This window comes from Rana temporaria, chromosome 3 (genome assembly GCF_905171775.1).
Source record: "Rana temporaria chromosome 3, aRanTem1.1, whole genome shotgun sequence".
NCBI lineage: Eukaryota > Metazoa > Chordata > Amphibia > Anura > Ranidae > Rana > Rana temporaria.
In genome coordinates, this window is record NC_053491.1 from 26,593,521 (window position 1) to 26,609,774 (window position 16,254).

The following is a 16,254-nucleotide window of genomic DNA, read 5'->3' on the forward strand; positions in this document are numbered from 1 at the left end:
GGTGAAGTTGCCTTCACTTTGGGGTTTCTGGCCTAGGCTGGATCCAAAATGCCTCCTGGGATCGCTCCTCATAGATATCCCAGGACACAGTGAGGGAGATTTACTAAAACTCTGTGGCGTCGCTGGACTGCACCCAGGTGTCACTCTTCAGAGGGTTGTCAACAGGGGTGGACTGACCATTTGAGCATTCGGGCACTGCCTGAGGGCCTAGGGTCAGTAAGGGGCCCCATGAGGTGCCACACATGTCATACAGCAGCATATTTAGGTCTGTCTGAATATTTTTTCTGCCTGAAACCTGGATACAATATTCAGACAAGAATGTGGCTTGGAGCGGGGCCTGGCAGGAGGGTGAGATGAGCCCAGGTGGGGGTGTGGTCGGATCTGTACCAGGTGACACAAACCCTAGTGATGTCACCAGTGGCGGCCCATCGACTAGGGACGCCGAAGCGCCGCCCCCTCTATCTGAGGCTGCCACCCCCATTATACACGGCCGCTATTTTGACAGGACACCGCCGCCCCCTATTCATGAGTCCAGCCCCTTTCTGGACGCCGGGCGCATGAATTACAGTAACGGGGTGTTTTCTTTGAAGCACCTGATTTAGAGCTATAGGCTTCAAAATAGGGTGGGCTCATGGTACAGAGTGTTGCCCCAGAAGCCCACCCAGGTGTTACAACACCGAATGAAAATTCTCGATTGAAACACTGCTCCTCAATCTGGCCAATCAGAAGCAGGTCTGACACCCGTTTTCCGAAGCCGCCGGTGAAGCCTGAGAGAAGCTCTGCCCACCATTGATGGGGTAAGTGCATCAGTTCTACCAGACCTACCGCAGACCGACCGACTGGGGTATTACTGTTTGCCGCCCCCCCAAAAAAATTACCACTGGACGCCACTGGTAAAACTGGAGCACTCAGAATCTGGTGCAGCTGTGCATGGTAGCCAATCTTCTTAAAGCGGAGGTTCACCCAAATAACATCTACCGTATTTATCGGCGTTTACCGCGCACTTTTTTGCCCTGAAATTCAGGGCAAAATCGTGGATACGCCGATACCCGCGCTGAGTTTGAACTACTGCGCCGGCCTATACCGAGCGCAGTACACTCGTGTATAGTCAGGCAGGCTCGGCTCCTCTCGCGGTCACGTCCTCGACGTACAGGACGTGACCGCGAGAGGAGCCGAGCCTGCCCGACTATACACGAGTGTACTGCGCTCGGTATATGCCGGCGCAGTAGTTCAAACTCAGCGCGGGAAGCGGGGATCGAGCGGGGAGGACACCGCAGAAGGACGCCGGACCTGACGAGGAGGACACCACCGAAGCCGCAGACGGACACCGGACCCGACGAGGCCGCCGATGGACGCCGCGCAAGTCTCCAAAACTGTAAGTACTAAAATGTGTTTTTTTTTACAGGAATGCGGGTCCACTTTAGGGGTGCGCGCTATACGCCGGAGCGCGCAATACCCCGATAAATACGGTATATCAGACCAACTTCTTTATACTTCTAACATGTACAGTCCACTTTTTTTTTTTTTTGTATGCTGTACATACCGTATAATCTATATTTGCAATCTGGCTTCCGGGTACTTCTTCCCGCGGGAGTAGGCGTTTCTATGCTGAGGAGGAATGTCCTCTGGGAGGTCGCCCAGATGATTGACGTCCTTTCAGAAAAAGTTCCCCCCGGCGGATAAGGCCCCGCCCCCCGTATTGCGTAGGCGCGTCACAGCGTTTCCGAAAGAAGCCGAACATGAAGAAGCTCTATACGGCGCCTGCGCAGTCAGCTCTACACGGCTCCTAGTCGGTGCGCAGGCGCCGTATAGAGTCGACTCGCAGCTCTGCATGTTCGGCTTCTTTCGGAAACGCTGTGACTCGTGACGCGCCTACGCAATACGGGGGACGGGGCCTTATCCCCCCGGGGGGGAACTTTTTCTGAAAGGACGTCAATCATCTGGGCGACCTCCCAGAGGACATTTCTCCTCAGCATAGAAACGCCTACTCCCGCGGGGAGAAGTACCCGGAAGCCGGATTGCAAATATAGATTATACGGTATGTACAGCGTAAAAAAAAAAATGCGGACTGTACGTGTTAGAAGTATAAAGAAGTTGGTCTGATATAGATGTTAATTTGGGTGAACCTCCGCTTTAAGCCTTGATTCCTCGGTCATACAACATTGTTGTAAAAAATTATCGCAGCACTGGAAACCAAAACATGTTCTAGTGATGAACGTGGAATACTCGGATGGTTATTTTAGTTTTTTTGTATGACTTTTATAGCTACATTTAATCAAAGTATTATTTTCCCATCAGTAATTTAATACTATAAAAGTACTATAGTATTCCTGTCAGTATTGTACTACTATGGGAGTAGTATTGCATTTTTGTCAGTATTTTATTTGTATATGAGTAGTTTGAATTGTAATGTAATATAGTATTCCTGCGAGTATTACAAAGTACAGTATCTTCCTAAAGAACGAATATAGCATGCTTGTCAGTTTATATAACTATAGAAGTAGCATAGTATTCCTGTCAGTAAGTATTACTGTATATTATCAGTGGTATAGTAATCCTGCCAGTATTACAATCAGGGCCGGCCTTTGGGGTGTGCGAGCTGTGCGGCTGCACAGGGCGCCATGGGCAACAGGGGCACCGTGCGGCCAGAGCCATACTAAGTGGGGGGCGGGCCGCACTGGGGTGCCACACACTGGGGAGCGCCCCCCCCTCCGTGACTTAAGCGTTGACAGTGCCGCCGCCACTCCGTGACTTTAGGCAGCACCGCGGCAAATAAGAGCTGCAGAGAGACTCCAGGCACAGGCAGATACCGCGATACAAAGGTGTGTGGGGGGGGGGAGTGGGGTGACATCGCTGCACCATCCATCCCCCTCCTCTCGCGGCCGCAGCTGAGCTGTCCTGATTAGCGGTGTTCGGCACTTCTCACAGAACACCTGATGTCACACAGGCACAGCCGAGTGAAGCCGCCTCCCCTCCTCTCTGTTTATGTGTACAGAGGGGAAGAGGACCTTCTGTGCATGTGCTGCCGCACGCTGATCTGAGGTACTGAATGGGAGGAGTTTGCTCTGAGGGGGTTTGTGTAATGTCCAGGGGTCCAGTGATGCAGAGTGCTGTGTAATGTAAAGCGGTCCAGAGGTGCAGGGGGATGTGTAATGTAAAGCGGTCCAGAGGTGCAGGGTGCTGTGTAATGTAAAAGGGTCCAGAGGTGCAGGGTGCTGTGTAATGTGAGAAGGGTCCAGAGGTGCAGGGTGCTGTGTAATGTGAGAAGGGTCCAGAGGTGCAGGGTGCTGTGTAATGTGAGAAGGGTCCAGAGGTGCAGGGGCTGTGTAATGTGAGAAGGGTCCAGAGGTGCAGGGTGCTGTGTAATGTGAGAAGGGTCCAGAGGTGCAGGGTGCTGTGTAATGTAAAGCGGTCCAGAGGTGCAGGGTGCTGTGTAATGTAAAGCGGTCCAGAGGTGCAGGGTGCTGTGTAATGTAAAGCGGTCCAGAGGTGCAGGGGGGTGTGTAATGTAAAGCGGTCCAGAGGTGCAGGGGGGTGTGTAATGTAAAGGGGTGCAAACTGTTAAAAATATTGCAAATATTTTTTCCCTCTTTGTGTATGTTTAGGTCAGCCTTTCTCAACCAGTGTGCCGCGGCACACTGGTGTGCCGTCAGAGGTTTTCAGGTGTGCCGCGGGGGTCAGTGGAGAGAAGGCTGTCAGATGAGCTCTCCTGCCGAACTGTGAGAAGCTCTGTCGGCTTCAAAAATGAAAGTGAAGTGCAGAGGAGTTTGCTGTGCTCTCTGCTTCCCCCTAGAGTGCAGTACCCGGCTAAAGAGAAATCTGAAAAGGTACTGAGCTAGAAGCTACATTATTTTTTTTTAAAATGGCTTTATACATTTGTCTGTGTGTGTGTGCACATGTGACTGTCTCTGTGTGTGCACATGTGACTGTGTGTGTGTGTGTGTGCACATGTGACTGTCTGTATGTGTGTGTGTGTGTGTGTGCACATGTGACTGTCTGTATGTGTGTGTGCGTGTGTGTGTGCACATGTGACTGTCTGTATGTGTGTGTGCGTGTGTGTGTGCACATGTGACTGTCTGTATGTGTGTGCACATGTGACTGTCTGTATGTGTGTGTGCGTGTGTGTGTGCACATGTGACTGTCTGTATGTATGTGTGCGTGCACATGTGACTGTCTGTCTGTATGTGTGTGCGTGCACATGTGACTGTCTGTCTGTATGTGTGTGTGTGCACATGTGACTGTCTGTATGTGTGTGTGCGTGTGTGTGTGCACATGTGACTGTCTGTATGTGTGTGTGCGTGTGTGTGTGCACATGTGACTGTCTGTATGTGTGTGTGCGTGTGTGTGTGCACATGTGACTGTCTGTATGTGCGTGTGTGTGTGCACATGTGACTGTCTGTATGTATGTGTGCGTGCACATGTGACTGTCTGTCTGTATGTGTGTGTGTGTGCACATGTGACTGTCTGTATGTATGTGTGCGTGCACATGTGACTGTCTGTCTGTATGTGTGTGTGTGCACATGTGACTGTGTATGTGTGTGTGTGCACATGTGACTGTCTGTCTGTATGTGTGTGTGTGTGCACATGTGACTGTCTGTCTGTATGTGTGTGTGTGTGCACATGTGACTGTCTGTGTGCGTGTGTGTATCAGGTTTGCCAACTTTCAGTAAATTTACAAAGAGTTTGTAAAATCCATACTTTTTGCATTTGTCCATGAATGTCGGTTACAGACATGCAGCCTACATGTCCGCAATGGACATTCAAGGACAGATGAAAAAAGTACGGATTTTACAAACTTCGTAAATTTACTGAAAGTTGGCAACCCTGGTATGTATGTGTATGCATGTGTAAGCCTGGGTCTGTAGTCTGTATGTATGTTACTTTTAATCCTGCCCCCCCCATTCCTGTACCATGACAATGGATTTTGTAGGGCTTGTTTGATAGCAAGGACTGCTGCTTCTCTGAAAAGCAATCCATGCACAGATCGCTTTTCAGAGGCATTTGACAGGCCGTAAAGAGGCATTATGTTGCCTCTTTACTACCTGTTTTAAGCCCGTAAATGCAGCATCACTACACCGCAACCGTGCAATGCACACAGTTGCGGGGTAGTTGCAGTGCACCCCCATTCACCCTCGGTATACCTCCAGTTGCAGCCACAGCATGTGAACACCCCAGCTGCTGCCTCTGCAGCTAAAGGTAGAGAAGTTGGGGGTGGTAAAAACGTCTCAACCATGTGGTTTTACCGCCCCTTTGACATGTTAACAAGCCCTTGGTTCACATCTGTGCAGCTGCATGTAGGGCAGACCATTCATTTCAATGGGCTTCTGTACCCACAAAAATGCAGGGAAACAAGTCCCCAACCTTCTTTTTTTTTTTTTATTGCACTGCAGCTAAAGCACCCCACATTTTCCAATGTGTGGGTGTACCATTAAGAATTAATGGTACCTCTAACGAGCAGAGCATTATTCTGTGTGTCAGGAATGAGCGCGATTTTGCGCGTGTTCTGCGACACACCATAATGTGAACCAAGCCTTGGACTGGGGTGCCTCAAGACTGAAAATACTTTTTAAGGGTGCCCCGACTGGAAAAAGGTTGAGAAACACTGGTTTAGGTGACCAGGGGGCGAGGGGTGAAGATGGGGGGGGCACCACAGGATTAGCTTGCACAGGGCGCCTGAACACCTAAGGCCCGGCCCTGATTACAATGTATATTTCTATAGAAGTAGTATGGTATTCCTCTCAGTATTATGTTACTATAGAAGTATTATAGTATTCCTGTCAGTTTAAAGCAGAATTCCGCCGTTTTTTTTGTTGTTTTTTTTTAGGTCAGCAGCTACAAATACTGCAGCTGCTGACTTTTAAAATAAGGACACTTACCATGGTCTATCTGTGAGTATTTTCTTCCTCTGGAATGGTATGGTATAGTCTTCATGGTATAGCTGTATTTCCTTCCTCTCTGTATTATGCTATAGTAGTATTTTCTTCCTCTACGAGTATTTATGGTCTGTATGTGAGAATTTTCTTCTTCTTCTGGCAGTACTATGGTATAGCTTTATTTCCTTCCTCTGTATTATGTTGTAGTATATTATTCCTCTGAGTTATGGGCTATCTGTCAGTATTTTCTTCTTCTGGAAGTATTATGGTATAGCTGTATATTCTTCTGTATTATGCTATAGTAATATATCCGTATTATTCATGTGTGAGTATTAGACTATCTGAGTATTTTCTTCCTCTGGAAGTATTATGGTATAGCTGTATTTCCTTCCTCTGTATTATGCTATAGTAGTATTGTCTTCCTCTGAGTATTATGGTCTATATGTGAGTACCGGTATTTTCTTGCTCTGTATTATACTTTAGTAGTATTTTCTTCCTCTATGAATATTATGTGTATTTTCTTCATCTGGAATTGTATGGTATAGCTGTATTTCCTTCCTCTCTATATTATGCTATAGTGGTATTTCCTTCCTCTGAGTATTATGGTCTATATGAGTATTTTCTTCCTCTGGAGTTGTATGGTCCTTGTGGTATACCTTCCTCTCTATATTATGCTTTAATAGTATTTTCTTCCTGAGTATTATGGTCTATATGTGAGTATTTTTTTTTGCTCTGTATTTTACTTTAGTGGTATTTTCTTGCTCTATGAGTATTATGGTCTATATGTGAGTATTTTCTTGCTCTGTATTATACTTTGGTGGTATTTTCGTCCTCCTATGAGTATTATGGTCTATATGTGAGTATTTTCTTGCTCTGTATTATACTTTAGTAGTATTTTCTTCCTGCCTCAGTATTATGGTCTATATGTTAGTATTTTCTTGCTCTGTATTATACTATAGTACAGTGATGGTGAACCTTGGCACCCCAGATGTTTTGGAACTACATTTCCCATGATGCTCATACACTCTGCAGTGTAGTTGAGCATCATGGGAAATGTAGTTCCAAAACATCTGGGGTGCCAAGGTTCGCCATGACTGCTATAGTAGTATTTTCTTCCTGCCTCGGTATTATGGTCTATATGTATTTTCTTGCTCTGTATTATACTTTAGTGGTATTTTCTTCCTCTCTCAGTATTATGGTCTATATACGAGAATTGTCTTGCTCTGTATTATACTTTAGTAGTACTTTCTTCTTCTCTGAGTATTATGGTCTATACATCAGTCTTTTTTTGCTCTGTATTATTCTTTAGTAGTATTTTCTTCCTGCCTCAGTATTATAATAGGGTCTATATGTGAGTATTTTCTTGTTCTGTATTATACTTTAGTGGTATTTTCTTCTTTTATGAGTATTATGGTCTATATGTGAGTATTTTTTTGCTCTGTATTATACCTTAGTGGTATTTTCTTCCTCTGTGAGTATTATGGTCTATATGTGAGCATTTTCTTGCTCTGTGAGTATTATGGTCTATATGTGAGTATTTCCTTGCTCTGTATTATACTTTATTGGTATTTTCTTCCCCTATATGAGTATTATGGTCTATATGCATACCTCCCAACTTTCTGAGATGGGAATGAGGGACACCTATCAGCAAAAGTATGCAGACATAGGACACACCCCTTGCCACGCCCCCTTAAAGGAGAATTGTACAAAAAAATAAGATTGGTTAACCCCACAAGTGCTTTTTTTACCACTACTATTTCTTTATATTGGCTTTTGGAATTTAAAAACGCAGCAATTTAGAAATTAGATGAAATGTTTAGCTCTGGGAAACACTTTTTGATAGATAAAAAGTGCATTTTATATACATCTGTAGAGATCAGACCAAAATGAGGGACAAATGAGGGGGAATGAGGGACAGAGGGACATTGCTCCAAATCAGGGACAGTTGTGAGGTATGTTATGGTCTATATGTGAGTATTTTTTGCTCTGTATTATACCTTAGTGGTATTGTATTCCTCTGTGAGTATTATGGTCTATATATGAGTATTTCCTTGCTCTGTATTATACTTTGGTGGTATTTTCTTCCTCTATGAGTATTATGGTCTATATGTGAGTATTTTCTTGCTCTGTAGTATACTTTAGTGGTATTTTCTTGCTCTGTGAGTATTATGGTCTATATGTATTTGCTTGCTCTGTATTATACTTTGGTGGTATTTTCTTCCTCTATATGAGTATTATGGTCTATATGTGAGTATTTCCTTGCTCTGTATTATACCTTAGTGGTATTGTATTCCTCTGTGAGTATTATGGTCTATATGTGAGTATGTCCTTGCTCTGTATTATACTTTGGTGGTATATTCTTCCTCTATATGAGTATTATGGTCTATATGTGAGTATTTTCTTGCTCTGTATTATACTTTAGTGGTATTTTCTTCTTTTATGAGTATTATGGTCTATATGTGAGTATTTCCTTGCTCTGTATTATACTTTGGTGGTATTTTCTTCCTCTGTATGAGTATTATGGTCTATATGTGAGTATTTCCTTGCTCTGTATTATACTTTAGTGGTATTTTCTTGCTCTGTGAGTATTATGGTCTATATGTGAGTATTTCCTTGCTCTGTATTATTCTTTAGTAGTATTTTTTTCCTGCCTCAGTATTATGGTCTATATGTGAGTATTTCCTTGCTCTGTATTATACTTTGGTGGTATTTTCTTCCTCTGTGAGTATTATGGTCTATATGTGAGTATTTCCTTGCTCTGTATTATACTTTGGTGGTATTTTCTTCCTCTATGAGTATTATGGTCTATATGTGAGTATTTCCTTGCTCTGTATTATACTTTAGTGGTATTTTCTTCCTCTATATGAGTATTATGGTCTATATGTGAGTATTTCCTTGCTCTCAGTGAGTTCTGTGGCCCATGGAAGGGTTAATCAGACTGCAGCCATTGGGGGACACCCAGCCAGCCTTCCTTCCTTGCCGTGGCCCCGCCCCCCGGTCACATGACGCGGTGAGGTGCGGAGTGGCAGGCAGGCAGCGGTGCTGTGTGAGGAGGAGAAGGAGGCGGGGAGCGGCAGAGGGTGCAGAGCGGCGGAGGAGAGCGGAGGTTACACTATGGCGGGACGGAGCTCGGTGGAGAGTCAGGCGGGTTGGAGTCGGGGGGCTCCCCGCTCTCATATTCGGGGGGTACAGAGGGGTGTGGGGTGAGTGTAGCGGGTGTGAACGGTGAGCGGAGCTCCCAGTAAAGTCATTGTAATATGGAGGACGGAGAGGGAAGAGAGGATCCCGGGGGGGCTGTGCAGGGTGCGCTCCCCGGTGTCCCCCCCGGCGCGGTAATGTGAGGCGCACCCCGGAGAAGTCGGAGGGTGAAGTCCCGGGCCGGCTGAGGGGCCCCTGTGGCCCTGAACATCGAATGACAGATCCTCCCTGTAATGGCGGCGGGGACGGTGAGTATGGCGGCTCCTTCTTCTTCTTCTTTGTCCTTGGAGGGGGGGTGGGGAGAGGAAACAAGCCTTGTCCTTCAGAGAAAAACATCAACAAGACCAGGAACCTGGGCCCTCAGGGGCCCCCGACCCCCATCATCACACTCAGGGGGTCCCCCATACATCTCCTGGACATTTCTAGAATTTTCCCCGGATTTCTGTCCACCATCCCCCCCACACACAACTCCCTGCCCCCACCCTTCCTCCTCTATATCACTCACCTATACCGTGGCCATGCTCCTCTCACCCTTCTGCTTATTATTGGGGGGCCATTTCTACTCCTTTATAAACATTTGTCCTCTCTATGGGGGTGTTGGCTTGTTAACCCTCTCCTCACCACTCATTGATTATTTTATATTTAATCGATATCTGATCATCTGTGCCAGGGATCGATCATCAGATGTGTGATCATTCCCCGTATTCATCTCCTGGAGATGGGAGAATCCTTTATTATTAATATTAATAATTGTCAGGAGAATCCTGCAGATGTCTATGGAGAAGGGAAGACACACAGATACAATGTTTCTTTTTTCCTCTCTGAAATGTATCGAGTCTGCTGGGAGTGTATTGGATACAATGGATCAGATGTCATCCTCCATAGACTTCCATTGAAGCCTTTATTTCTCTCTATAGACCTTCCACACCTGGGATTAATGGATACAATGTTTCTTTTTTTTAGGTTTATAAATGTATCCAACCCACTCTGCTCAGTGGATACAATGTCACAGATCCCTTCTACATTGATTTATTATTGGCATTTATTAAAGGGATTTATTGATCGCCGACAGTGTACACAGCACTGTACAGCCCCATCAGTCCATGAAGGGAGAGTTAATTGCCATATGGTGCTAAAGGACTATGGGTTGCAGTGTGGGGGGTTCTATATATGTGCCCCCCCCCCCCAACCATATTCAGAGAAGCAACGATTCTACAAGGATTGACATTTTCTGTGTCAGCAATAACTAAAGTTTTATCTGCTGGACTATTTGTTTATTTTGGGGGGGTTATTCCAGGTATTGATATAGCGCTGATCATTTATGCAGTGCTTTACATAGTGTATGTTTACATCAGTGTCCTAAATGAAGGAGCTTACAGTCTAACGTCCTATATACACACAATAGGGCTGAAGAACTTGCAATTCGTTTCCTATCTTGCATGCATGCAGATTCTCATATTGGGGTCAAAGAGCTTACAATCTACAGTCCTTATCGCACATGTGGCTGAAGAGCTTACAATCTACAGTCCTTATCGCACATGTGGCTGAAGAGCTTACAATCTTTCTTTTCCTTCATGCATACGGATTTTCATATTAAGGCCAAAGAGCTTACAATCTTGGGTCCTTCTTTCACATGTGTGAACACACATACTAGGCTGAAGAACTTGCAATCCATTTCCTATCTAGCATGCATATTCTCATACTAGATTCAAAGAGCTTACGATCTAAGGTCCTATATACACATCCTAGGCTGAAGAACTTACAATCCATTTCCTATCTTCCATGGATACGGATTCTTATACTAGAGTCAAAGAGCTTACGATCTAATGTCCTTGTCCCGCATGTGTGCACACACATACTAGGCTGAAGAGCTTACGATCTTAAGGTCCTTGTCCCTCACGTGTGCACACACACACACACACACATACTAGGCTGAAGAGCTTACAATCTATTTCCTATCTAGCATGCATATTCTCATACTAGAGTCAAAGAGCTTACGATCTAAGGTCCTATATACACATACTAGGGCTGAAGAACTTACAATCCATTTCCTTACTTACATGGATACAGATTCTTATACTAGAGTCAAAGAGCTTACAATCTAATGTCTTTGTCCCGCATGTGTGCACACACATACTAGGCTGAAGAGCTTACGATCGTAAGGTCCGTGTCCTGCACGTGTGCACACACATACTAGGCTGAAGAGCTTACGATCCTAAGGTCCGTATCCTGCACGTGTGTACACACATACTAGGCTGAAGAGCTTGCAATCCTAAGGTCCTTGTTCTGCATGTGTACACACACATACTAGGCTGAAGAGCTTACGATCTAAGGTCCTTGTTCTGCATGTGTACACACATACTAGGCTGAAGAGCTTACGATATAAGGTCCTTGTTCCGCATGTGTGCACACACATACTAGGCTGAAGAGCTTGCAATCCTAAGGTCCTTGTTCTGCATGTGTGCACACACATACTAGGCTGAAGAGCTTACGATCTAAGGTCCTTGTCCCGCATGTGTGCACACACATACTAGGCTGAAGAACTTACAATCCATTTCCTATCTAGCATGCATACAGATTCCCATACTAGGGTCAAAGAGCTTACAATCCAAGGTCCTATAAACACATACTAGGGCTGAAGAACTTGCAATCCATTTCCTGTATTGCATGCGTACAGATTCTCTCAAGGTCCAAAGAGCTTACAATCTAAGGTCCTTATTTCATATGTGTGCTTACACACACGAGCTGAAGAGCTTACAATCTGTTTCCTACCTTGCATGCATGCAGATTCTCATACTAGGATCAAAGAGCTCACGCTCTAAGGTCCTTATCCCACATGGGTGCACACATACTGGGCTGACGAGCTTACAATCGGTTTATATTTTGCATTCATACAGATTCTTTTACTAGGGCTGAAGTAATTAGTTTAAGTTCTGTATTTCACATGCATACACATACTAGGGTCAAGGAGCTTGCAATTTTAAGTCCAGTATTGCATGCCTACACACACATGGGCAAAGAAGCTTACGCTCTAAGTTATCCTGATTCTCACATTTGTACATACATACATAATGGGGTCAAAGAGCTTGCAATCAAAGGTCCCTATCTGAAGTGCATACATGCATAATAGGGCCAAGGAGCTTTTCTGGGGTCCCTATCTTGCATGCATACCTATACTAGGATGAAGAAGCTTACAGTCATTATGTAGATAACGTTTTATTATTTTCTTGGTGCTTGTGCACTTGACTGTTTACAAATCTAAGGTCCTTAACATGCGTACACATGCAATAGGACCAAGGAGCTTGCAATCTAAGCTCCCTGTCTCGCATGCTAGGGCCAAAGAGCTTGCAATCTAAGATTCATATCTTGCATACATAATCACATCTACTGTGGCCAATTAACCTACCAACGTGGAGTGCTGGATAAAAATCTAAGGAAATCCATGGAACTACAGGGAGACATGCCCAACTCCATGCTAGTGTCCTGTTTGGGATGTGAGCCAAGGACCCTAATGCTGCAAGGCAGCCGTGCTCACCATGACATTGTTCATGCATTTTAATGTATATTCTGTAATTTCATCCTTCAGTAAATGGAACTAGTACAATCATTGTACACCAAATTTAAACATGAGTCTACCAGGATGGGAAGGGGTTGTGAAGTGGGATGACACTATGAACATTGCAGACCGTAGACTTTTAAAGAGTGCGGGAATGAAGAGTGTATAATTATACAGGCAGAATGTGTTGGCAGCGAAGAATGCTATATTTTGGTTTAGTCTAAAATTGTTTTTGCAGAAGAAAAGTATACAATACAGACATTCTACAAAATTATTCGTAAGGTTGGTGTTTGAAAAACAGCAAATATTGCAGTGTTATGTCGTAATGCGAGAATTTGGAATTGCTTCATAAGGTTTAAAACCTACAAAATACATATATAATATCCAAATATTCTATTTTATAGATGATAGAAAATAGATGCAACACAAGAATATTTGCTTTTTCAAGACCATATTTATGATTTATTTTATGGAATGTTATTTTTGATTGAGAGTTGGATACAGATGATCCTTTTTCTAAAATACAATTTCCGATCTGTTTTCAGATACACAAGTGCTTTGAGGCTCCAGTTCCTGACATTTTAAAGTAAGTCTGATTTTTATTTTGGTTTAATGTTTTTCATCTTTTCTCTTATAGTGTGTATTTGTGTGAAATTTTGTTCAAATGAGTGCTAAATGCTGCTGACAATTCCTGGATCGTCAATTTTGTGTTTTTATTTATTTACAGGTGTAAACCAGTATGATGAACTATGCCAAATATGACAGGAAAGAAAACCTATACAGTGAGGTAAGCCTATAAAACGGAATAATGACAAATGCATTTTACGATCAATTAGACTGATGTGTAAAAGGTGTTAAATGCTAACGACTCATTTTATTCATTTTCAGGTTTTGATCGGCCTTTTGAAACGTGGCATTGTTTAGCAGTTTTTAAGTAAGTATCGTGCTTCTCAAACCTTGATTACTACTTTGTAAATATAATGTTCAGTATAGAAGAAACCTAGAATGGATAATAAAAATTAAATACTGCAGAGAAATTTTCTAATGTGAAATATTGATTGATTGATATATCCTTCTAATGTAAAATACTAATAAATATATCCAAATAAAACTATAGGTATAATAAATGGTGAAAAATTGTTCATTATGTAAAGCTTCTCAGCTCAGCAGTCGCCATTACGGTAACTATTTGAACAACTATTTGATTCATTTTGAAAGGTAGCTTTGCTGTGTTTTGCATAGAAGCTGTAAACCTGTTCTGTTTCTTGTGGAGTCCTAATTTAATGCACCACAACAGATTTGTGACAACACAATTTTTAGGTATATGTGTGTGTGTGTAATATATATATACACACACACAATTTAGTTACACTTGCTTAGAACACCACCTTTGTGTGGTTTTTTTTTTTTTAACCCTATTTATTTTGCCTTATAGGAAACGTCAGTTTTACTATGAATTTTCTGGGTTTACTTACAAGCATTTGAGAAGTGATATTTTTTTTAACGTAAATTCTGGGACTACAAAGGTTGCACAACCGTGGCAAATGTTTAGACACGGGGAAATTTTATATATATATATATATATATATATATATATATATATATATATATATATATATATATATATATATATATAAGGTGGTTGGGCTCATTTCCTCTCACTCATGCTAAAGATCATTTTTCATGAATTTGGAATCTTGCAGCTTCTCTATTTTTGCAATAACCCATTTTCTTTTCAGCTATATTTTACCAATATAAAATTGACATGTAACAGTTACTAGAATCTTTAGTTTTTATTTAATTTTTATTTGCAGAGGCACTGGCAGCATACATAAATAATATATCCAGAAATTATTACTTTGCATTAAAAATAGAATGAATTTTGCACAAAATCATTAGTGTAAATGTCCCACGTGGTAAATAATTTTTATTAAATGTTTAAGTTTAGACAGAATAACAGTGTACAAAAATTAGCAAGGGGTTTGAGTAGCACAAAAGGTACCCAAAAATTAAATATTCAACCGAGAGAAAAGTAGCATCGATAGCTAACACCATACCCTCTTATTGCCATAAAAAAAGCCCATTGCCCACTGACTTGGCCCAAAATGGCCCACTTAATTGCATGCAGCAGTGGAAGAAACCATTATAATGTGGTGATAAAAAATATTCTCACTTTTTAGAGTCGCAAATTGATCTGGTATCGATGCATTTGGCCCCCAAATCACTCCATTTTTAAAACCCCTTTCTTGTATAAAAAATATTTTCTAATTCCGTAACATAATTGGTGTTTTTTTCAGAAGTGGGCAAAAAGTGTTTGGTTTTTAGTTTACAAAAAAACGTTTGAATTATTCAAAAGTGGAAACGTTTGTAGGCAAGGAAACAAGTTTTCAAATAATGATGGACACGAATCACTTGCTAAAAATCCAACTTGCCTTTCACTTGTTTAAAAGCAACCAGACATTCTTGATGAGTTAGGACCTATCATTTTGTGAGTTCATCTCTGTAAGCATTAATTCACCAAGGTCAAAGTATGCTTTTTAATGTACGTTGGGTTCTTGAAATGAGAATATTTTGAACATCGGCATAACCACTCTCAAATTTGTAAAATATGACACCAAGACGTCGTCTTCAGAGAATTACAAGAGATGTCTGAACAATAAATTGTATATTTCTTCACAAATGAGCTTGAACAAGACATTGCACATATTTTTCCTTTTGACTTTAGAGATGTAATCAAACCTAACAATATGGTTCTGTATAAAATGGACACCCTTCATTCTAGGAATGTGGATGCGCTGAGTGTGAAATTGATCGATCACTTAAAAGACCGCACAACGCCAAACTATAACAATGTTCCACCTACGCACTATATTTTATTTTTTTCTCAGTGTATTGTCAAGAATACCATAACTTGATCCAAAAGTAGGTAGGGTTAAAGATTTCCTGCTTATCCAGATTAAATATCTGTTTATACTAGAAAATGGATAGTTGCCCCGTCCCTGTGCATGAATATTCCCATAGCTCATTGCTGCAGGGTTGGTCTGACAAGTTTCAGTCATCCTGTTTTTTTTTGTCACAGCCATTCACCTAATATGGTTTGGTAACCCGTTGCTGAGTCATTTAATGTCACCTTTTGGTTATTTTGACATGCACAATAAGTTTTGAGACCACAACCCTAATCTAAAGGAATTTGTCAGGCTGCTGATAGCATATAGTTAGGTTTGCCTTCGGACATTCATGCCTTTTGTTAAGAAATTGAGTAGGGGGATATTAAAAAAAAAAAACCTGTCGTCCAGGTTAGCTTTATCCAATATTTGGAAACTCCTTTTGGATCCATTCCTCTTTCTGTTCTGTAAAAGTAAATAGTACTGACATTGGCTATGCCACCTTATCTGCCCTTTTCCCCACATTTCTGAAAATCACAACTTCATTTAATATCAAACCTAACCTTTCCAGTGCGGTAAGCCTAAGAAATTGGAGGATTCTACATTCCTTGCTTATTATATCCTGTGCAGTCCCATGAAAGTGACAGGGAATAAATATCAGGAGGAAGAGTTTAGGATTCTTGGAAATCTGCCTCAAGTACTATTGCCATTGTTGCAAGAAAGAATAACTTTTTTTCTTTGT

The 16,254-nt window shown here is 42.3% G+C and overlaps 1 long non-coding RNA gene across 1 annotated transcript; it reads left to right on the plus strand.

Moving 5' to 3' along the window:
• The first annotated feature begins 8,915 nt into the window (after positions 1-8,915).
• Positions 8,916-13,418, plus strand: LOC120931168. Its single transcript, XR_005747835.1, has 3 exons — positions 8,916-9,319; positions 13,173-13,213; positions 13,355-13,418. It is a non-coding gene; the product is annotated as an uncharacterized LOC120931168 (long non-coding RNA).
• The last annotated feature ends 2,836 nt before the right edge of the window (positions 13,419-16,254 follow it).